Source organism: Hemitrygon akajei, chromosome 16, assembly GCF_048418815.1.
Source record: "Hemitrygon akajei chromosome 16, sHemAka1.3, whole genome shotgun sequence".
Lineage (NCBI taxonomy): Eukaryota > Metazoa > Chordata > Chondrichthyes > Myliobatiformes > Dasyatidae > Hemitrygon > Hemitrygon akajei.
This window is the reverse complement of record NC_133139.1, coordinates 67,486,904-67,510,671: the sequence shown is the minus strand read 5'-3', so window position 1 is coordinate 67,510,671 and position 23,768 is coordinate 67,486,904. Positions and strand designations below refer to the sequence as shown.

The 23,768-nt window shown below is 44.6% G+C and overlaps 2 protein-coding genes across 2 annotated transcripts in view; one reads left to right on the top strand and one right to left on the bottom strand.

Annotated features, from left to right (window-relative positions):
- The window catches only part of LOC140739661 (uncharacterized), a 329,689-nt gene that overhangs the window by 28,565 nt on the left and 277,356 nt on the right, over window positions 1-23,768 (top strand). The gene's annotated exons all lie outside the window — the stretch shown is intronic.
- Window positions 1-23,768, bottom strand: part of LOC140740138 (uncharacterized) — a 60,862-nt gene that overhangs the window by 833 nt on the left and 36,261 nt on the right. The window lies entirely within an intron of this gene.

Below are 23,768 nucleotides of genomic sequence, written 5' to 3'. Positions count from 1 at the left end.
TGAACTAACATGTAAAAGTGATCCAGTACACCAGATTCTGATGTGGCCAGTACTCTTCCAGCCCAATCGACTTGCAAGTTCCTTCACAAAAATATTTGGTGAACAGTGACTCAGTTGGAAGAACTATCCCACACATTAACCAAGCAATACTTTGACATTATGGATGTATTAAAGTCTTCCTTGTAATCTAGGGCTATTCCTGCCCCACTCAATGACAAACTCACAAAAGGGTGTGGTACAGTTCTATAAAAGTAATTGACTTGGAATTCCTCAAATAATTATTTCAAATTTCATGAGCCTCTCAGCATCAGGTGAAACATGGGAAAAGAATATTCCTCCTTTATACCACTCCTGCTTTCTTTTATTGACAAAACTGTCTCATTTTAACTGTGAATGTCCAGTCCCTAAACACTTCCATCCCCCATCAGGAGGGCCTTAAAACTCTTCACATCTTTCTAGACCAGTGGTCCCCAACCACCAGGCCGCAGAGCATGTGCTACCGGGCAGCGAGGTAACAATATGATTTGGCGATATGAAACGATATGAGTCAGCTGCACCTTTTTCTCATTCCCTGTCACGCCCACTGTTGAACTGGAATGCACGTGAGGTCATTAACCACGCGAGGTCATCAGTTGCATAAATGCAGTGATACCCTTGTGCCAGGGATCACTGGTTGGCCTCGGGTAACTGGCCACCTTGCGCAGCAAGCGAGAGGTGCCATTGCTACTGGCCTGGAGTGCGGACAGATGGGCGTCAACTCTAAAGCTGTTTACCACACTGAATGTTTGTGGGGAATCCGGTGCTAAAATATTTGCAGACGATCTAATTCAGGCTCAGGGTTTCGTAAGCAGCAGAGCAGCTACCTCGCTGCGATCTACTGAAAGTCATCCCTCGAGCCAAACTTTTGTGGGCCAATAGATCCTGCCTACCTACAAGGGCACGCGCCCTGTTGCACTCCTCCCTCGGTCGGTCGCTCTCTCCGGACTGTGACCTGCCGTGGCCCCAGCACGGGGACCTCCGGCCCTCACCTTGTCTTCTCACTGGTGTGTTGCAATGATTTTATATGTTCATATGAGGAAAACATGCACTGTGTGTTTAATATCCAAACGTTACTTAAAATGTTCTGATGCTATTGACAAGTGAGTTATAATTGACTTATCACTATATTCATGCGAGGAAAATATGCGCAGTGTGTTTAATATTAAATTTGTTAGATAAGCCCTTTTAGAAACGAAATTGAGTGTATTAGCCACTTATAAGTGACTTATAGTTGACTTATCACTGATATTCTGGTCACGATTAACACCGACACCATCACCCCCCCCCCCACCCCCAGTCGGCCGGTCGGCAAGAATATTGTCTATATAAAACCGATCCGCGGTGCAAAAATGGTTGGTGACCCCTGTTCTAGAAAACAGAACTGACAAGATCCCCTCAACCACCACTCTGCTCTGCTCGGCAGAATTGGTCCTGCATAGAAGCAGAGAAACCCTACAGCACAATGCAGGCCCTTCAGCCCAAAATGCTATGCCGAAGATTTACGCACTTAGAAATATTCCGAAAACATCTGAAAAAATATCCCTGATATCATGTGGACAGCTTTTTCCCAGGGCTGAAATGGCTAGCATGAGAGGGCACAGCTTTAAAGTGCTTGGAAGTAGGTCCAGAGGAGATGTCAGGGGTAAGATTTTGGTGAGTGAGTGAGTGCGTGGAATGGGCTGCCAGTGACGGTGGTGGAGGCAGATATGGTAGGGTCTTTGAAGTGACTCCTGGATAGGTACATGGAGCTTAGAAAATTAGAGGGCTATGGGTAACTCTAGGTAATTTCTAAAGTAAGGACATTTTCGGCACAGCATTGTGGGCCGAAGTCCTGTATTGTGCTGCAGATTATCTATTTTTCTATCTCCTCTATACCTGCTTCCAAGAACCTTAAAACTGTGCCCTCTTGTGTTAGCCATTTCAGCCGTGGGAAAAAGCCTCTGACTATCCACATGATCAATGCCTCTCATCATTTTGTACACTTCTATCAGGTCACCTCTCATCCACTGCCGCTCCAAGGAGAAAAGGCTGAGTTCACTCAAGCTTTTCTCATAAGGCATGCTCCCTAATCCAGGCAATATACTTGTAAATCTCCTCTGAATCCATTCTATAGTTTCCACATCCTTCTTGTAGTGAGGTGACCAGAACTGAGCACAGTACAACAACTGGGGCCTGACTAGGGTCCTTTGTAGCTATAACATTACCTCTCAGCTCTTAAACTCATTCCCATGATTGATGAAGGCCAATGCACCGTATGCCTTCTGAACCACACAGTCAACCTGAGCAGCAACTTTGAGTGTCCTATGGACTCAGAACCCAAGATCCCTCTGGTCCTCCACACTGCCAAGAGTCTTACCATTAATACTATATTCTGCCATCATATTTGACCTACCAAAATGAACCACCTCACACTTATATGGGTTGAATTCCATCTGCCACTTCTCAGCGCAGTTTTGCGTCTTATTGATGTTCTGCTGTAACCTCTTACAGCCCTCCACACTATCCACAAGACCCCCAACCTTTGTGTCATCAGTGAATTTACTAACCCATCCCTCCACATCATCCAGGTCACTTACAAAAATCACAAAGAGAAGGGTTCCCAGAACAGATCCCTGAAGCACACCACTGATCAACAACCTCCATGTAGAATATGACCCATCTACAGCCACTCTTTGCCTTCTGTGAGCAAGCCAATTCTGGATCCACAAAGCAAGGAACCCTTGATCCTATGCCTCCTTGCTTTCCCAATACACCTTGCATGGGGTACCTTATCAAAAGCCTTGCTGAAATCCATATGCACTACATCTACTGCTGTATCTTTATCAACGTGTTTAGTCATATCCTCAAAAAATTCAACAGGCTCATAAAGCACGATCTGCCTTTGACAAAGCCATGCTGACTATTCCTAATCATATTATGCCTCTCCAAAAGTTCATAAATCCTGCCTCTCAGAATCTTTTCCATCAACTTACCAACCACTGAAGTAAAACCCACTGGTCTATCATTTCCTGGGCGATCTCTACTCCCTTTCATGAATAAAACAACATCTGCAGCCCTTCAGTTCTCTGGAACCTCTCTCCTTTCCCCATTGATGATGCAAAACCATTATCAGGGACTCAGCAATCTCCTCCCTTGCCTCCGACAGTAGCCTGGGGTACATCTTGTCCAGTCCTGGAGACTTATCCAACTTGATGCTTTCCAAAAGCTCCAGCACATCCTCTTTCTTAATGTCTATATGCTCAAGCTTTTCAATCTGCTTTTCAATTGTAAGTCATCCCTACAATCACCAAGATCCTTTTCTGCAGTGAATACTGAAGCAAAGTATTCATTGAATACCTCTGCTATCACCTCCGTTTCCATACACACTTTTCCACTGTCACACTTGATTAGTCCTATTCTCTCATGTCTTATCTTCTTGCTCTTCATGTACTTGTAGAATGCTTTGCAGTTTTCCTTAATCCTGCTCACCAAGGCCTTATCATGGCCCCTTCTGGCTCTCCTAATTTCTTTCTTAAGCTCCTTCCTGCTAGCCTTATAATCTTCTAGAGCTCAATAATTACCTAGTTTTTTTTTAACCTTTTCTTTTCTTGTTGACTAGATTTTCAACAGCCTTTATACACTATGGTTTCTGTACCCTACCATCCTTTCCCTGTCTCATTGGAATGTACCTATGTAAAATGCCATGCAAATATCCCTGAGATTTTGCCACATTTCCTGAGTAGATCTGTTTCCAATTTATGCTTCCAAGTTCACATCTGTTTCCAATCTATGCTTCGAAGTTCACATATGTTCCCAATTTATACTTCCAAGTTCTCACCCTCAACAATTTTTCCTTCACCTCCTCCTACTTCCTTCAAACCAAAGGTGAAGTCATGGGCACTCGCATGGGTCCCAGGTATGCCTGTCTTTTCATCCGTTATGTGAAGCGGTCCATGTTCTAAGCCTACACCGGCACCACTTCCCAACTCTTCTTATGTTACATTGGTAACTGCATTGGTACTGCTTCTTGCACCCATGCTGAGCTCGTTGATTTCATCAACTTTGTTTGCAGTTTCCACCTTGCTCTCAGATTTACTTGGTCCATTTCTGACATCTTTCTCCCCTTTCTAGATCTCTTGTCTTCAACTCTGGAGGCAGTCTATGTACCCACCGACTCTCACAGGTATATAGCTCCTATCTACAATCCCTCCTATCTACACCCTGTCCATGTCCCTCCATCATCCTTACATCCATGTACCTGTTGAAACATCACTTAAAAGTCTCTACCACCTCACCAGGAGTCCCTGATATACCTCAGGTCCTACAATTTTGCTCTGAGGTCTTCAACTTTATTTTCCAGAGACTGGCAGAGTCTAAGGCATTTTGATCATACCTGTAAACTAGCTTGCTATCCCTGGTTTCATTTTCTTAAAGGGGAACTGCACTCACAACCCAAGTGTTCCAGGTGGGGTCCATTAATTTAAGGACCAATAGATCTTTTAAGTGTCTTACAATAATGTTGTTTACTTTAAGTTTGTGGATTTCAGCTGTAATAGCTCTGGAGCGGTATTAACATTCTTGCAGGGAAGTTTGCTAGTGCTTCTTGGGGGGGGGGGTTTAAACTAAATTTGCAGGGGGAGGGGATCCAGAATGTGAGAGAGGATAGCGAGAGGAAGAATAAAGGACAGGTGGGGACTACACGGTTCCAGAATATTAAGTGTGTAGTAGAGAAAGGTGAGGCGGAACAAGTGATAAGGAGGACACATGTACAGAGGGATGGTCTGACGGAACATGGAGTTAAATGTGCAGAAAGAATAAGTAAATTTAGGAAGGACAACAAAATTCTAGGGGTGTATGGGAGTTCGGGGAGCTGGGTTAAGCACAATAGGCAGCGATTCAAACAGAGAGAGGAGAAATGGGCTAAAAATTCTATATCTGAATGCACGAAGTGTCAGAAATAAGGCAGATGAGCTTGAAGCTCAGGTGTGAATGAGTAGCTATGATGTTGTTGGGATAACGGAGACATGGCTGCAGGGAGATTAGACCTGGGAAATGAATGTACAAGGGTATACGTGCTATCGTAGGGACAGAAATGTGGGCAGAGGGGGTGGGGTGGCCCTGTTGGTGAGGAATGAGATTCAGTCCTTTGCAAGGGGGGACATAGGATCAGGAGAAGTAGAGTCTGTGTGGATAGAACTGAGGAACAGTAAGGGCAAAAGGACCCTAATGGGTGTTGTCTACAGGCCACCAAACAGTAGCATGGATATTGGGTGCAAGTTGAATAGGGAGTTAACATTGGCATGTGGCAAAGGTAATGTCGCAGTAGTTATGGGGGATTTCAACATGCAGGTGAACTGGGAGAATCAGGTTGGTGCTGGACCCCAGGATAGGGAGTTTGTAGAGTGCCTACGGGATGCATTCTTGGAACAGCTTGTACGAGAGCCGACCAGGGACAAGGCTATTCTGGATTTAGTGTTATGTAATGAACAGGATTTGATAAGTGATCTTGAAGTAAAGGAGCCATTAGGAGGTAGTGATCATAATATGACAAGTTTTTATCTGCAATTTGAGAAGGATAAGGGCAGCTTGGAGGTGTCAGTGTTGCAGTTGAACAGGGGAAACTATGGAGCCATGAGGGAGGAGCTGGCCAAAGTTGACTGGACGGATATCCTAGCAGAAAAGACAGTGGAACAGCAATGGCAGGTATTCTTGGGAATAATGCACAAGGTGCAAAATCAGTTCATCCCCCGGAGAAGGAAGGATTCAAAGGGGGGAAAGGGGCCACAGTGGTTGACAAAGGAAGTCAGAGATTGCATAGCATTAAAAAAAAGAGGTATGACAGAGCTAAGGTGAGTGGGAGGACAGATGATTGGGAAGTTTTTAAGAAACAACAGAACTTAACTAAAAAGGCAATACGGGGAGAAAAAATGAGGTATGAACGCAAGCTAGCCAGGAATATAAAGGAGGATAGCAAAAGCTTTTTAGGTATGTGAAGAGAAAGAAGATAGTTAAGAACAATGTTGGGCCCTTGAAGAATGAATTGGGTGAAATTGTTATGGGAAACAGAGAAATGGCAGAAGAATTTAATAAGTACTTTAGATCTGTCTTCACTAAGGAAGACACAAGCAATCTCCCAGATGTATGGATGGGCCAAGGACATAGGGTAACAGAGGAAATGAAACAGATTGACATTAGGATGGGAACGGTGATGAGTAGACTGATGGGACTGAAGGCTGACAAATCCCCAGGTCCAGATGGTCTGCATCCTAGGGTACTAAAGGAGGTGGCCCTGGAAATTGCGGATGCATTGGTAATCATTTTCCAATGTTCCTTAGATTCAGGATCGGTTCCTGAGGATTAGAGAATGGCTCATGTTATTCCACTTTTTAAGAAAGGAGGGAGGGAGAAAACAGAGAATTATCGACCTGACAGCCTGACATCGACGGTGGGGAAGATGCTAGAGTCCATTATTAAAGATGAAATAGTGGCATATCTAGCTATCAGTGATAGGATTGGGCCGAGCCAGCATGGATTTACCAAGGGTAAATCATGCTTGACTAATCTGTTGGAGTTTTTCGAGGATGTAACCAGGAAGTTAAGATGGGGGAGATCCAGTGGATGTAGAGTACCTCGAATTTCAGGAGCCATTTGATAAGGTCCCACATAGGAGATTGGTGGGTAAAATCAAAGCTCAGGGCATTGGGGGGAAGACATTGATATGGATAGAAAACTGGTTGGCAGATAGAAAGCAAAGGATAGCGGTGAATGGGTGTTTCTCGGAATGGCAGGTGGAGACTAGTGAGGTGCCACAGGGCTCGATATTGGGACCACAGCTGTTTACGATCTACATCAACGATGTAGATGAAGGCATTGAGAATAACATCAGCAAATTTGCTGATGATACTAAGCTGGGTGGCAGTGTGACATGTGATGAGGATGTTAGGAGAATTCAGGGTGACTTGGATAGGCTGGGTGAGTGGGCAGATACTTGGCAGATGACGTTTAATGTGAATAAATGTGAGGTTATCCACTTTGGGAGTAAGAACAGGAAGGCAGATTATTATCTGAACAGTGTAGAGTTAGTTATGGGAGAAATACAAAGAGATCTAGGAGTCCTTGTTTATCAGTCACTGAAGGTGAATGAGCAAGTGCAGCAGGCAGTGAAGAAGGCTAATGGAATGTTGGCCTTTATTACAAAGGGAATTGAGTACAAGAGCAAGGAAATCCTCTTGCATTTGTACAGAGCCCTGGTGAGACCACACCTGGAGTATTGTGTACAGTTTTGGTCTCCAGGGTTAAGGAAGGACATCCTGGCTGTAGAGGAAGTGCAGCGTAGATTCATGAGGTTAATTCCTGGGATGTCTGGACTGTCTTACGCAAAGAGGTTAGAGAGACTGGGCTTGTACACGCTGGAATTAAGGAGATTGAGAGGGGATCTGATTGAAACATATAAGATTATTAAAGGATTGGACAAGATAGAGGCAGGAAATATGTTCCAGATGCTGGGAGAGTCCAGTACCAGAGGGCATGGTTTGAGAATAAGGGGTAGGTCATTTAGGACAGAGTTAAGGAAAAACTTCTTCTCCCAGAGAGTTGTGGCGGTCTGGAATGCACTGCTTTGGAAGGTAGTGGAGGCCAATTCTCTGGATGCTTTCAAGAAGGAGCTAGATAGGTATCTTATGGATAGGGGAATCAAGGGATATGGGGACAAGGCAGGAACCCGGTATTGATAGTAGATGATCAGCCATGATCTCAAAATGGCGGTGCAGGTTCGAAGGGCTGAATGGTCTACTTCTGCACCTATTGTCTATTGTCTTTGGTAATGGGCCAACACAATCCACTATGACCCTGGAAAAAGGTTCACCAAAAGCAGGTATCGGTTTAAGTGGTGCTACTTGAATAACCTGATTAGGTTTCCCTATTGTCTATATAAATGGGAATGTGTGATGATTTCCATCATAGCTGCACATAAAGTATCGCCACTTATCTGCTCCGCCTTCCCAGAAATTAGGATACTATGTCAACGGGCAGCACCAAGATCAGATTGAGCATGTATGCCTGGAGTTGTCAGACGTTTGCATTACCTGCTCCCGCAATCTCATTGTACCAACCTTTTCTTTTATTTTTCTTTACTTTTAAATATCCTTCGCTTATCCACCTTGAACAGAATAATTTCAATCACATATACCTAGCATCACAACAACGGTACCAAGCTCAGCACAGGGAGATCATGCACTGTAAAAGCTCAATAACATACTTGTATGTGCTGTATAACCAACTGTGACGTTAGTTAGTCCTGATGGGATGGCAGTAGAAAATCCCACTGTATTAAAATGTATAGTATTTGGCCTACACACTGATGGAATTTGGAAACATTCATTATTTTCTGTAATCAATATGAAACAGACATGTGAATAGTATTCATTCTTTATACTGGGTTGCAGTGACCATTTCCCCCAGCTGAGAAATATCTCCATGCCAGTTTTCTTAACAGAATGCTGACACATCCAGTGGATGTCAAAATGTGGCAGGAGATTCGCTGCCAACTAAGTGGATTAAGGAAAAAGTCCAATCTGAACATTCTCTTATAATGAGGTGATTTTATGAATTGGACAATATGCAATCGCAACAGGATAACCACCAGCTGTTCAAAGGACCAGGGAAGTTCTGAAGCATCCCCATGATGATGGTACTTAACGTGCAGTCTTGCCTGGCATCTCGGGTTGTCAGAGGCTTTCAGTGAGCCACAGGAAGGAGCTATTAATGGCTCTTCCACTCAGGGGTTTATGTGCTTTGAGAGATCATTATCACCTGTATTGTGGGACAGAAAGACAAACATCACCGTGAGCAGCTCTAGCAAGATTTCGTCACTGAGACAAAGCTTCTTCATGGGTAAAAGGCTGCATCCGTTTCTCTCAGATGCCCTGGTTGTTGTTGAGAGCCACATTGCTTCATTCAGGTTTCACTATGTGAAGCAGAGGTCCATGATACTGGGTTGGAATGGAACAGAAAGGAAGGTTATTCAACCTGAATAATTAATTAATTGATAAGATTATGGAATATTAATTGGGTAACAAAGATAGTATGGATGTTAAGAAACAGAAGAACAGGGAAAATTTCATAAAGATTGAAGAATTATGGTATGAGAGCGTAAAAAGATGAGAAACAGATCAAGAGTAGGTCAGTAGGCCCTTCATTGTTAGGGTCCGGTCCGGAGCCCGCCTTCCGAGTCTTGCTCCGGTCCATGGACTCCGGACTCCGGGCCTTGCAGCCAGGCCTCCTGTCACACGGAGCCATTGGATCATCTTGGCTTAAGGAGGTACACCTGTTGCCTATTAGGGGGCAGGTGTTTATAAGGGGCTCGAAGACTGAGCCCAGTTGGGGGTTGTCCTGCTCTGAAGCTGGTTTAACTTGCTCAGTACCTGGACTGCCAGCTCTGAATCATGTTCTGCCCTGGTTGCCAGCCTGTTCTGTGTATGCTCTATCTGATTGGTCTTGTTCCCCTGCTTCTCTCCTGTGCGATGGTCCCGCGGTTCCACCTTATTTATCTTGCTCATGCTGTCGGTTGCCTTTCTCAATTTACTGGTGTATCACGGTAGTCCTGCTGCTCACCCTGGACCCAGCTTCCTTCTGATCCCTTGCCTCTGTCTGGCAGGTCTGGCCGGACTGCTGCTGCCTGACGGAGGGTTCTGCCCCTTCCTACCCATTGCCTCTGTCAGGCAGGTCTGGCCGGACTGCTGCTGCCCGGCGGGGTTCTGCCCCTACCTACCTGTTGCCTCTGTTGGGCAGGTCTGGCTGGATTGCTGCTGGCCGGCAGGGGTTTTAGCCCTTTCCACCTATTGCTCCCTAAGGGTTGTGTCCCGCACCTGCCCAGGTGTCCGTGACTAGCCCAGGCCTCTGTTTCTGCCTGGGAGGTGGCCCTGCCCGGGATCCATGCGGCCTGCCCTAAGGACTCCTACCCTTTCCTCCCCTCGTTTCCCATGGGTTGTGCCCCGCACCTGCCCAGGCGTCCGCGAGTGGCCCAGGCCTCTGTGTTTCTGCCTGGGAGGTGGCCCTGCCCGGGATCCATGCGGCCCGCCATGAGGAATCCTCCTGCCTGCCTCGTCCGAACTCTGGGATCCAGCGGATCCAGCCCCACCTGCCTTACCCTCACATGCCATGGCATCCCCATCCTGTCCTACCCCTAGTACTTCGGTGTCTGCATCCTGCATTTGGGTCCAATCCTGCCCCTGTCCCTGACATTCATACCTGCTCTGTTGTTCTGTAAGAACACAGCTGAATTGTTACCTCTTTCATATCTAAAAAATTGTCCATTGTTTCATTTAGAGTGCACCTATTTGCGCTGAAATCTTTTCCTGCATGTAACATCACATTGAGTCCAATGCATAGAGGAATGGAATTAATTTTGCAGGCAGAGTATAGGAAGAAAATGTTTTTGCCTGGGAAGAAAAATAGGAGCTCCATTATGAATAAACCTGTAAATACCATGACAGCCAGACCAAGCTCATAGCTGCGGCCTTGGTTCATCACACAGTAGGGCAAATCACCATGAAGCTCGTAGACACAAAGCCTGGAACAGGGGGAGTAGTTACACAGCCTCAGTTCCATGGAGAGTGAAGCAAATGTCTTGAAGCAATAAACAAAATTGGCCTGGCCCTTGCCTCCAGTCCTGAAACCTTGTCTTCTCAGTCCATCTAGGATGTGTTTAAATTTTCTAACACTGGGTCATCCTCTGCACAGGACCCGGGCCCTACCTTACCAATATGCTCTGTGCAGGGATCCTGCCACCATGTTCTTTCCCGTACCCAAACTTTCCAGATCAGCCCAGAACTTGGATCAATCCAATCTTGCTCTCAGTTTAGGTGGACGGGCTCTGAAGCTTCTCCAAAATTCTCCGCTCTGCTCGCTCCAATTCTGTTTCTGACTCTGACTCCATCTAGAATATGCCTCGATCCTGCTAAGACCACTTCTCCTCAAACTTGCGATGCTCAGAATTTGCATTGCACCCACATGCCTCAACCTGCAAGTCAGCCTCACCTTTGCTCACTTCTTCATTGTTTGCAGTGATAGTTTACAATTTAACCACAGAAAAATGCTGATAATAAAGTATTTGGTTGTATTTCTTGCTTTACAAACCACCAGGAAACTGTTGCCTCTCAGTAGTGTCATCTTAAACCAGAAGAAACAGGCCCTTTGGCCTATGTAGTCCATGCCAATCCATTTAGACTGCCTACTCCTATTGACATGCACTGGGACCATAAACCTCTATACCCCTACTATCCATGTACCTATCCAGCCTTCTCTTATATGTTGAAATCAAGCTCACATGTACCACTTGCACTGGCAGCTCATTCCACACTCTCAGGCCCCTCTGAGTGAAGAAATTTCTCCTGGGTCGATGGGACTAGACAGAATAGTCAGAGCACATATTAGATGGGCTGAATAGCCTGTTTCTGTTCTTTAGTCGCTAAGACTGACATGTCAGATAGTAAATGCTATTATATCATTTTCAATTGTTTTCCTTTTTTAGTCAGTCTCAACTTTATGATCCTCATGGTTTAAAATAGGACTACTGAAGTTGGTCAACAGTTTATTGATGGATAATAGAGAAAGAAATATGTCTAAATACTTATTAATAACACTTTTAGTGTGGTAAATTGTGGCAAATTATCACCACAATGAAGAGGTGAGCGAAAGTAAGATTGCCTCAAGGGTTGAGCCATGTGGGTGTGATGTAAAGTCAATGATTCTTGAAAGATCATCACTAACGCCTCCATTAGGCTCCAAAGGTAGTCATAGCCGAAGGGTGGTGGTGGGGACGAGCTCTCACTGCTCTTCATGGCGTGCATCTCACATAGCCTCTGACAACCAAGTCCAACTCCTGGCCTTCACGTGTGGCATAGTTCTTATGCCCGGTGGAGCTGTTCTCACTGACAGGAGAAGGGGGCCACTGGCGCCTTAAAACCAGTTGCTCCGGGCAGATGGGGCTCATTAACCACGGATGGTAGCACATCTAGAAGAGGGAAAACCTCCGGCTGCTTTGCAGCTATACCCGCTTTGGGAGTAAACCCCGAGGAAAAATCCGGAGTCGGTGTCCCGAAGGCGACTGACTGCTGTACCCAGCACCGGCATGGCAACTCCTGCGATGCTGCTGGCACCGAACTATATCGACTTTCGTTGTTCCTTTGGACTTGTCATCAGCATGGAGGGGGGGGGGCATCCCACTACATGGGCAACAGACAGATCTCCATATCAACTTTGCCCTGTCTTGTGTCCTGGAGAGCCCGCTCCCAGTGACTACCAGAGGCGCAGTACCCATGGTTGATCACGATCAACGGAGGCCACACACACAGAATGCCTCCATGATCTCTTCAGCCACCTCCTTCTGAAACCTGCTGTGTACACATTGCTGTCCAGGTGACATATCTACCTTCAGAACTGCCAGTTTCCCAAGAACCTTCTCACTAGTTATGGTAAATTCACATACTTCATAATCCCTGACACCAAGAACTTCCACAATATAGTTTGTGTATTTTCACAGTGAAGAATGATACAAAATGCTTATTCAGTTCATCTGCCATTTCATTGTCCTCAATATTACCCCTCTGGCATAGTTTTCCAGTGGTTTAATACCCACTCTCACCTCTCTTTTACACTTCCAAAGAAACTTTTGGTATCTTCTTTAATATTATTGGCTAACTTTCTTTCATATTCCATCTTTACCTTCTTAAAGATATTTTTATTTGTTTTCTGTTGGATGTCAAAAGACCAGAAGACCAGAAGATATAGGAGTAGAAGTAGGCCATTCAGTCCATCGAGTCTGCTCCACCATTCAATCACGGACTGATCCAGTTCTTCCAGTCATCCCCACTGCCCTGCCTTCTCCCCATACCCTTTGATGCCCTGTCTCATCAAGAATCTATCTACCTCTATCTTAAATGAACCCAATGACTTGGCCTCCGCAGCTGCTCATGGCAACAAATTCCACAGATTTACAACCCTCTGACTAAAGTAATTTCTCTGCATCTCTGTTCTAAATGGACGTCCTTCAATCCTGAAGTTGTGCCCTCTTGTCCTGGACTCCCCTACCATGGAAAATAACTTTGCCATATCTAATCTGTTCTGGCCTTTTAGTGTGGTCTCACGAGTGCTTTATAGAAACTCAACATCACATCCCTACTCTTACATTCTATACGTATAGAAATGAAAGCCAGCATTGCATTCACCTTCTTCATCACTGACTCAACCTTTAGGATATTCTGCATGAGGACTCCCAAGCCCCTTTGCATTTCTGCATTTTGAATTCTCTCCCCATCTGGTCCTTTTGTTTATTTCTTCCACCAAAGTGCATGACCATACACTTTCCAACATTGTATTTCATTTACCACCTCTTTGTCCATTATCTTCGTATCATTGGCAAATTTAGCCACAAATCCATTAATCTCATAGTCCAAATCATTGATATACATCGTAAAAAGCAGCAGTCCCAACACCGACCCCTGTGGAACCCTAGTGGTAACAGGCAGTCATCCAGAATAGGATCCTTTTATTCCCACTCTCTGTCTTCTACCGATCAATCAATGCTCCACCCATGATAGTAACTCCCCTGTAACTCCATGGACTCTTAGATAGATAGATACTTTATTCATCCCCATGGGGAAATTCAACTTTTTTCCAATGTCCCATACACTTGTTGTAGCAAAACTAATTACATACAATACTTAACTCAGTAAAAAAATATGATATGCATCTAAATCACTATCTCAAAAAGCATTAATAATAGCTTTTAAAAAGTTCTTAAGTCCTGGCGGTAGAATTGTAAAGCCTAATGGCATTGGGGAGTATAGACCTCTTCATCCTGTCTGAGGAGCATTGCATCGATAGTAACCTGTCACTGAAACTGCTTCTCTGTCTCTGGATGGTGCTATGTAGAGGATGTTCAGAGTTATCCATAATTGACCGTAGCCTACTCAGCGCCCTTCGCTCAGCTACCGATGTTAAACCCTCCAGTACTTTGCCCACGACAGAGCCCGCCTTCCTTACCAGCTTATTAAGACGTGAGGCGTCCCTCTTCTTAATGCTTCCTCCCCAACATGCCACCACAAAGAAGAGGGCGCTCTCCACAACTGACCTATAGAACATCTTCAGCATCTCACTACAGACATTGAATGACGCCAACCTTCTTAGGAAGTACAGTCGACTCTGTGCCTTCCTGCACAAGGCATCTGTGTTGGCAGTCCAGTCTAGCTTCTCGTCTAACTGTACTCCCAGATACTTGTAGGTCTTAACCTGCTCCACACATTCTCCATTAATGATCACTGGCTCCATATGAGGCCTAGATCTCCTAAAGTCCACCACCATCTCCTTGGTCTTGGTGATATTGAGACGCAGGTAGTTTGAGTTGCACCATATCACAAAGTCCTGTATCAGTTTCCTATACTCCTCCTCCTGTCCATTCCTGACACACCCCACTATGGCCGTGTCATCAGCGAACTTCTGCACATGGCAGGACTCCGAGTTATATTGGAAGTCTGATGTGTACAGGGTGAACAGCCTCATGTGTGGCACCTTGTTAAAGGCCTTCTGAAAATCCAGGTACAGCACATCTATGAGGGGTGGTTGATAAGTTTGTGGCCTAAGGTACAAGGAGTCAATTTTAGAAAACCTAGCACATTTACTTCTCAACATAGTCCCCTCCTACATTGACGCACTTAGTCCAACAGTCATGGAGCATACAGATCCCTTCTTTGTAGAAGTGGTCCAGAGCAGGGGTGATTGATAAGTTCATGGCCTAAGGCAGAAGGAGATGAGTTATTAACTTCAAACTTTCTGCATTATCACTCAAAGAGTTGAATTGCATGTGCATGTAATGAGAGTGTCTTGGACCTTCGGGTGGTTGACAACAGGAGTGATTGATAAGTTTGTGCTCTAAGGTAGAAGGAGATGAGTTAGACAGCTCTCGTTACATGCACGTGCAGTTCAACTCTGAGTGAAAATGCAGGAAGTTTAAAATTAATAACTCATCTCCTTCTACCTTAGGCCATGAACTTATCAATCACCCTATGCTGTGGACCACCTCTGGAGGTCCAAGATGCCGACTTCTACAAAGAAGGGATCCGTATGCTTCACGACTGCTGGACTAAGTGTGTAAATGTAGGAAAAATAAATATGCTAGGGATTCTAAAATTGACTGCTATTACCTTAGGCCATGAACTTATCAATCATCCCTCATACTGCATCTCCTTTGTCTACTCTACTTGTAATTTCCTCAAAAAATTGCAGTAACTTAGTTGAGCAGGATTTTCCTTTCAGGAAACCATGCTGGCTTTGGCCTATCTTGTCATGTGCCTCCAGGTATTACATAATCTCATCCCTAACAATCGATTCCAAAAACTTCCCAACCACTGATATCAGGCTAACAGGTCTATAGTTTCCTTTCTGCTGCCTCCTACCCTTCTTAAGTAGCGGAGTAACATATGCAATTTTCCAGTTGACTGGTACAATGCCAGAATCTATTGATTCTTGAAAGATCATTGTTAATGCCTCCTCAATCTCTCCAGCTACTTCCTTCAGAACCTGAGGGTATATTCCATCAGGTCCAGGAGGTTTATCCACCCTCAGACCATTAAATGTCCTGAGCACCTGCTCAGTCGTAATTTTCACATAGTTTTCACATACTTCACTTCCCTGACACTCTTGAATGTTCGATATACTGCAGATGTCTTCCAATGTGAAGGCTGATGCAAAATACACATTCAGTTCCTCTGCCATCTCTGTATCTCTCATTATAATATCTTCAGCATCATTTTTTATTGGTCCTATATCTAACCTCAACTCTCTTTTACAGTTTATACATTTAGAAATGCTTTTAGTATATTCTTTTATCGCCACCTTCCTTTCATAACTCATCTTTTCCTTCCTAATGACCTTCTTAAGTTCCTTCTGCAAGGTTTTAAAAACTTCCCAATCCTCTGTCTTCCCACTTTGGCTTTCTTGTATGCCCTCACATTTACTTTTACTTTGGATCTGACTACACTTGTCAGCCACAGTAGTGTCCTTCTTCCATTCAAAAAATTTCTTCTTATTTGCAATTTATCTATCTTGCCCTTCCCACATTTTTTGCGGAACTTCAGCCATTGCTGCTCTGTTATCCTTCATGCTAGTGTCCCGTTGGATTCAACCTTGGCCAGTTCCCCTCTCATGCCGTTGTAATTTTCTTTATTCCACTGAAATAGTGACACATTGGAATTTAGTTTCTCCATAGTGGGGTGTGTCAGGAATGGACAGGAGGAGGGGTATAGGAAACTGATACAGGACTTTGTGATATGGTGCAACTCAAACTTGGTGCGTCTCAATATCACCAAGACCAAGGAGATGGTGGTGGACTTTAGGAGATCTAGGCCTCATATGGAGCCAGTGATCATTAATGGAGAATGTGTGGAGCAGGTTAAGTCCTACAAGTATCTGGGAGTACAGTTAGACGAGAAGCTAGACTGGACTGCCAACACAGATGCCTTGTGCAGGAAGGCACAGAGTCGACTGTACTTCCTAAGAAGGTTGGCGTCATTCAATGTCTGTAGTGAGATGCTGAAGATGTTCTATAGGTCAGTTGTGGAGAGCGCCCTCTTCTTTGTGGTGGCGTGTTGGGGAGGAAGCATTAAGAAGAGGGACGCCTCACGTCTTAATAAGCTGGTAAGGAAGGCGGGCTCTGTCGTGGGCAAAGTACTGGAGAGTTTAACATCGGTAGCTGAGCGAAGGGCACTGAGTAGGCTACGGTCAATTATGGATAACTCTGAACATCCTCTACATAGCACCATCCAGAGACAGAGAAGCAGTTTCAGCGACAGGTTACTATCGATGCAATGCTCCTCAGACAGGATGAAGAGGTCAATACTCCCCAATGCCATTAGGCTTTACAATTCTACCGCCAGGACTTAAGAACTTTTTAAAAGCTATTATTAATGCTTTTTGAGATAGTGATTTAGATGCATATCATATTTTTTTTTACTGAGTTAAGTATTGTATGTAAGTTGTTACGTATTCAGGCAACAATAAATATAGATGAGTTAGGCAAGGGTTTTTATAACAAATAACACGTTTATTAAACACTGAAAACAAACCCCCTCAAAAGTAAACAAACTCAAACATGACTGGAACTCAACTGCTGGGCAGCTGCTCAAACAGTTCTTAATAGCTTTGCAGTCCCAAACAGTCCTTAAAGCGGTATTGAAAAAAAAACAGTTCTTTAAAACGGTATGCCGAAAGAAAACAGTTCTTTAGAGCGATATGCCAAAAGTTCAAAAGCTCACAGTACTTTTAAAAGGAGAGACTTTTTAAAAGCGATTTAAATTCTCTTCCACGTCGATGTCCTTCGATTCCCCGGCGTCGAACTTTCCCACGAAGAATTTTATAAAATATAACGGCTTAAAGGTACTGACCTTTCTTTCCACACTATTCTCAATCCTTTCTGGTCAACCCAGGGATTAACAGCGAGAATAGTCAACAAAATCCTTCTGAATGAGGATCAAACAAGGTCGAACTTTTCCACCTTCGAAAATCGGTTCTCCTCGATTTTTACCTTCCAAACTTTTCTTCACTCTCCACGGCAAAGAAACCGTTAGCAATGACCTTTTAAACTTTAGGCATTATATAGAACTTCATTTTTAACTAAACTGCATCATCACATTAAATCACGCAGTGACATGAAGTCATCTTGGCAAATTCCGCCACGAACTGCCCCACCTGACAGGGTGGGTCTTCCTTTTATACCCTGTAGAAAAAACCTGTCACATGACCTCTACTGGCGGGAAAATGACATCACTCCACCATCACAAAACCATTACCTCATGTCCAGTATAACTTCAACCCCAGTCACGTGACAAGGGTACCACTGTCACGTGTCACGGGTACGTAACAAAGTAGTTTTGCTACAACAAGTGTATGGGACATTGGAAAAAAAGTTGAATTTCCCCATGGGGATGAATAAAGTATCTATCTATCTATCTATCTTCTCAAATTTTAAAGTGAACTCGATCATATTGTGATCAATGTTCCCTAAGAGTTCCTTAACCTTAATCTCTCTTATCACCTCCAGATCATTGCACAGCACCCAATCCAGCACAGCCGATCCCCTAGTGGGCTCAACTACAAGCTGTTCTAAAAAGCCATCCCTTAGACATTCTACAAATTCTCTCTCGAGGTCCAGTACTGGCCTAGTTTTCCCAATCCACTTTCATGTTAAAATCCCCAATGATTATCATGACATTGCCCTTCTGACACACTTTTTCTATCTCCTGCTGTAATTTGTAATCAACATCCCGGCTGCTGTTTGGAGGCCTGTATATAACTGCCAATAGGGACATTTTACCCTTTCCATTTCTTAACTCAACCCATGACAGGACTTTTGAATCCTGTCATCTCTTTCCAATGAGTTAATTTTATTTCTTATGCATAGAGCCAATCCACCCCCTCTGCCTACTAACCTATCTTTCCGATACACTGTATATCCTTGGATGTTCAGCCATCCTTTAGCCAAGTTTCAGAGATAGCCACAACATCATATTTGCCAATCTGTTGCTGAATTTCAAGTCCATCTGTTTTCTTCCTTATGCTGCGTGCATTCAAATACAACACTTTCAGTCCAGTATTTGTTGCTTTCTGTTTTAACTGCACCATGCTTCTATTGCCCTGTAACTCATCCCACTGGCTGTGATTATGCCTCAGTTCCTGCCAGTCCTTTCTATCATCTCTGTTGCACGCTATCTTTGATTTATTTCTGTTTTCCCCTTCCTCGGCTCACTCCGGTTCCCATCTCCCTGCCAAATTAGTTTAAACCCTCCCTAACAACTCTATTAAACCTGCCTGCTAGGATATTGGACCCCTTTGCATTCAGGTGTAACCTGTCCTTTACGCTTCTCAATCTTCTAACTTGCCACTAATTTTTGCCCTATTATATGCCCTCTCTTTAGGTTTTATGTTGGCTTTTGCTCCTCTTGTTACACAGTTGTGTCACCTTTCCTTCAGAATACTTCTTCCTCTTTGGGATGTATATATCCTGTGCCTTCTGAATTACTTCCAGAAATTCCAGCCAATTCTGCTGTGCCATTATCCTGCTGGTGTTCTTTTCCAATCAATTGTGGCCAACTCCTCTCTCATGCCTCTGTAATTCCCTTTACACCACTATAATATTGATATGTCTGTTTTTAGATTTTCCTTCTCAAATTGCAGTGTGAATTTGATCACATTACGATCACTTTCCCCTTAAGGTTCTTTTACCTTAAGGTCTCTAATCAATTCTGGTTTATTGCACAACACTCAGTCAAGAATAGCTGATCCTCTAGAGGGCTCATCCACGAGTTGCTGTAAAAATCCATCTCAATGGCACTCTAGAAATTCCCCCTCCTTTATTTCAGCACCAACTTGTTTTCCCAATCTGCCTGCATATTGAATCCCCCCGTGACTATTGTAGCTTTGCCCTTTGGGCATGCATTTTCTATCTTTCGCTGTAATTTGTAGACCACATTCTTACCATGACGTCGACTGGAATATCTTCCATGATGAGGATGTCTCCGAGCTCACTGATGGAATCACGAGCTTCATCCAGGAGTGCATCGACGATGTTATCCCCCAAAAGTTGACCAGGGTCTTCCCAAACCAGAAACCTTGGATCAATATTTCTGTGCGAGTAGCATGACATCCAGTTTACATCACTGGCGATCAGCTAGAGGTCAGGAGAAGCAGCTATGATCTGTGCAAAGCTAGGAAAGCTGTGAAACAACTATATAGGGTCAAGATTGAGTCAAGATTCACAACGAATAGCACACGTGACTTCTGGCAAGAGCTGCATCCCATCGCAGACTTCACAGCCAAATGTTGTGGTGCCACCAACATCGCGGCCTCTCTCCCAGATGAGCTCAATCGCTTTTACGCTCGGTTCGATGTCGCTAACTCTGAGCCTCCGAGGAAAGCCACCACTTCAACCTGCAGCCTGGTCATCTCTGAGGCTCAGGTACATAGACGTTTCCAACGGGTGGACAGTCGCTAGGCTGCAGGAGCAGATGGTATCCAGAGCTAGTACTCAGGATGTGCGCAGCACAACTGGCAGGTGAGTTTACTGACATTTTAAATCTGTTCCTCTCCCAGTGTAGAGTGCCCTCCTGCTTCAAAACATCCACCATTGTCCCTGTACCAAAAAAGACCAAGCTAACATGCCTCAACGACTGGCGTCCTGTCGCACTCACCTCAATAATAAGCAAATGCTTTGAGAGGCTGGTCAAGGATTACATCTACAGCTTGCTACCACCCGCACTGGACCCCCTACAGTTCACCTGCCGACACAACCGATCGACAGATGATGATGCAATAGCCACTGCTGTATGTATCATCCTTATACATCTGGAGAAGAAGGATGCTTCTGTGAGAATGCTGTTCTTGGACTACAGTTCAGCATTCAACGCCATAGTTCCATCCAGGCTCTCTAAGAAGTGCAGCAACCTCGGCTGTGACCCTTCCTTGTGTAGCTGGATCCTGGACTTCCTGGCAGATCGCCAGCAGTTGGCAAGAATGGGTTCCCTCACCTCCACCACCCCTCTGACTCTCAACACAGGAGCCCCTCAGGGCTGTGTACTGAGTCCCCTCTTTTGCTCCCTGTATACCCATGACTATGTCGCCACCCACAGCTCTAATCTGCTAATTAAATTTGCAGACGACACTACATTGATTGGCCTTATCTCAAACAATGATGAAGTGGCCTACAGGGGAAAAGTCATCTCTCTGACACAGTGGTGTCAAGAAAACAACCTCTCCTCAATGTTGCAAAAACAAAGGAGCTGGTTGTGGATCTGGGGTTGAGAGGGTAAACAGTTTGAAGTCCCTCAGCATCCACATCACTGAGGAACTCACGTGGTCTGGACACACCAGCTGTGGGCGAGAAAGGCGGAACAGCAGCTCTTTCACCTCAGACGGTTGAGGAAGTTTGGTATGGGCCCCCATTTCCTAAGAACTTTCTACAGGGGCACAATTGAGAGCATCCTGACTGGCAGTATCAATGCCTGGTATGGGAACTGTACCTCCCTTAATCGCAGGACTCTGCAGGGTGTGGTGTGGACAGGCCAGCGCATCTGTAGTTGTGAACTTCCCTTGATTCAGTACATTTGTAATGACAGGTGTGTAAAAAGGGCTCATAGGATCATTGGGGACCTGAGTCACCCCAACCACAATCTATTCCAGCTGCTGCCATCCGGGAAACAGTACCACAGCATCAAAGCCAGGACCAACAGGCTCCAGGACAACTTCTTCCACCAAGCCATTGATTAACTCATGCTTATCTGAGTGTACTCTATATTACATTGACCATTCTATTTATTATAAATTATTATAGATTACTATGATTGCACATTGTACATTTAGACGGAGACGTAACATAAAGATTTTTACTCCTCATGTATGTGAAGGATGTAAGAAATAAAGTCAATTCAATTCAATTTGGGGGTCTGTATGCAACCCCCATCAGGGTCTTTCTAACCTTGCAGTTCTTTAGCTTTATCTACAATGATTTAACACCTTCCGACCCTATGTGTGTATTGCTTTGAATTTCAGGCATCTGCAGACTGTCTGTGATATTAGATCTTTGCATTCACAGCTAAACTCCCAATGTTAAGGAAAGAAGCTCTCCTTGAAGTTTGCTTTACCAGCTTTTGAGCTGAATTTGTCAAGAAGAAGAGAGAATACTGTATCTGGTGTTATGGTCTTATGGCAGTGGTCCCCAACCACCGGGCAGCGAGGAAACGACATGATTTGGTGATATGAAACGATATGAGTCAGCTGCACCTTTCCTCATTCCCTGTCACGTCCACTGTTGAACTTGAACGCACATGAGGTCATTACGCATGCGAAGTCATCAGTCGCCTAAATGCAGTGATACCCTCACGCCAGGGATCACTGGTTGGCCTCGAGTAACCGGCCACCTCGCGCGGCCAGCGAGAAGTGCAGTTGCTACTGGCCTGGGGTGCGGATAGATAGGCGCCACCTCTAAACCTGTTTAGCACACCGAATGTTTGTGGGGAACCCGGTGGTAAAATATTCGCAGACGACCTAATTCAGGCTCAGGGTTTCATAAGTAACAGAGCAGCTACCTTGCTGTGATCTGCTGAAAGTCATCCCTCGAGACAAACTTTTGTCAGCCGATAAATCCTACCTACCTACAAGGGGGGTGGGGACGCGCCCTGTCGCACTCCTCGCTCGGTCGGTTGCTTTCTCCGGACTGCGACCGCCATGGCCCCGGTACAGGGACCTTCGGCCCTCACCTTGTCTTCTCACTGGTGTGTTGCAGTAATTTTATATGTTCATATGAGGAAAATATGCGCTGTGTGTTTAATATCCAAACCTTACTTAAAATGTTATGATGCTATTGACTTATACGTGAGTTATAATTGACTTATCACTATATTCATGTGAGTAAAATATGTGCAGTGTTTTTAATATTAAATTCATTAGATGAACCCTTTTAAAAATGAAATTGAATGTATTAGCCACTTATAAGTGAATTATAGTTGACTTATCACCGATATTCCGGTCGTGATTAACACCTGTGTGCCCCCCCCCAACTCCCCCATCAGTCAGTCCGCAAGAATATTGTCAATTTTAAACCAGTGCACGGTGCAAAAAGGGTTTTATGGTATCCCTTGTCTTATGGTATCATAATTGAACAAATATACACCATAATTTTTTCAAAGTTTCTGACGGGGAAAAAACTGAAATAGTATTTGGAGCAACACACACACAATGCTGGTGGAATGCAGCAAGCCAGGCAGCATCTATAGGAAGAAGCACTGTCGACGTTTCGGGCTGAGACCCTTCGTCAGGACTAACTGAAAGAAAAGATAGTAAGAGATTTGAAAGTAGAGGGCGAGGGGGAAATCCGAAATGATAGGAGAAGACAGGAGGGAGAGGGAGAGGGATGAAGCTAAGAGCAGGAAAGGTGATTGGAAAAAGGGATACAGAGCTGGAGAAGGGAAGGGATCATGGGACGGGAGGCCTAAGGAGAAAGAAAGGGGGAGGGGAGCACCAGAGGGAGATGGACAACAGGCAAAGAGTGATGGGCAGAGAGAGGAAAAAAAGGAGGGGGGAATAAATAAATTGGGGATGGGGTAAGAAGGGGAGGAGGGGCATTAACAGAAGTTAGAGAAATCAGTGTTCATGCTATCAGGTTGGAGGCTACCCAGATGGAATATAAGGTGTTGTTCCTCCAACCTGAGTGTGGTTTCAGCTTGACAAGTAGAGGAGGCCATGGATAGACATATCAGAATGGGAATGGGACGTGGAATTAAAATGTGGGACCACTGAGAGATTTACAAATTTCATGACAATATGCTGGTGATATTAAACTTGATTCTGATCCTGAATTTGAAAAATCTGCCATAATTTCTCATCTGATTGAATTACTTGATTCAACAGATGGAAATCACCTCTTAGCTTTTGTTCCTAGAGACAGAAAAATCCACAACAGGATTAGACGAGATGAACAGAGGGAAGCTCATTAACCTCCCATGAGTAGAGTGTTCAAGGTCTTTGGGGGGGGGGGGAGGAATTTAAAGAAAAACTGAATCAATTGGAGATTTGATTTAAATCACCAGGAAAAATGGGGAATGAGACTTGTATATGGGCCACCGGCAGAGACATTGCAGCAACATTGAAATAAATGGCAGGAGGCTTGATTTGTGAGTACTCCCACTTTATACCGGAGAAGAACA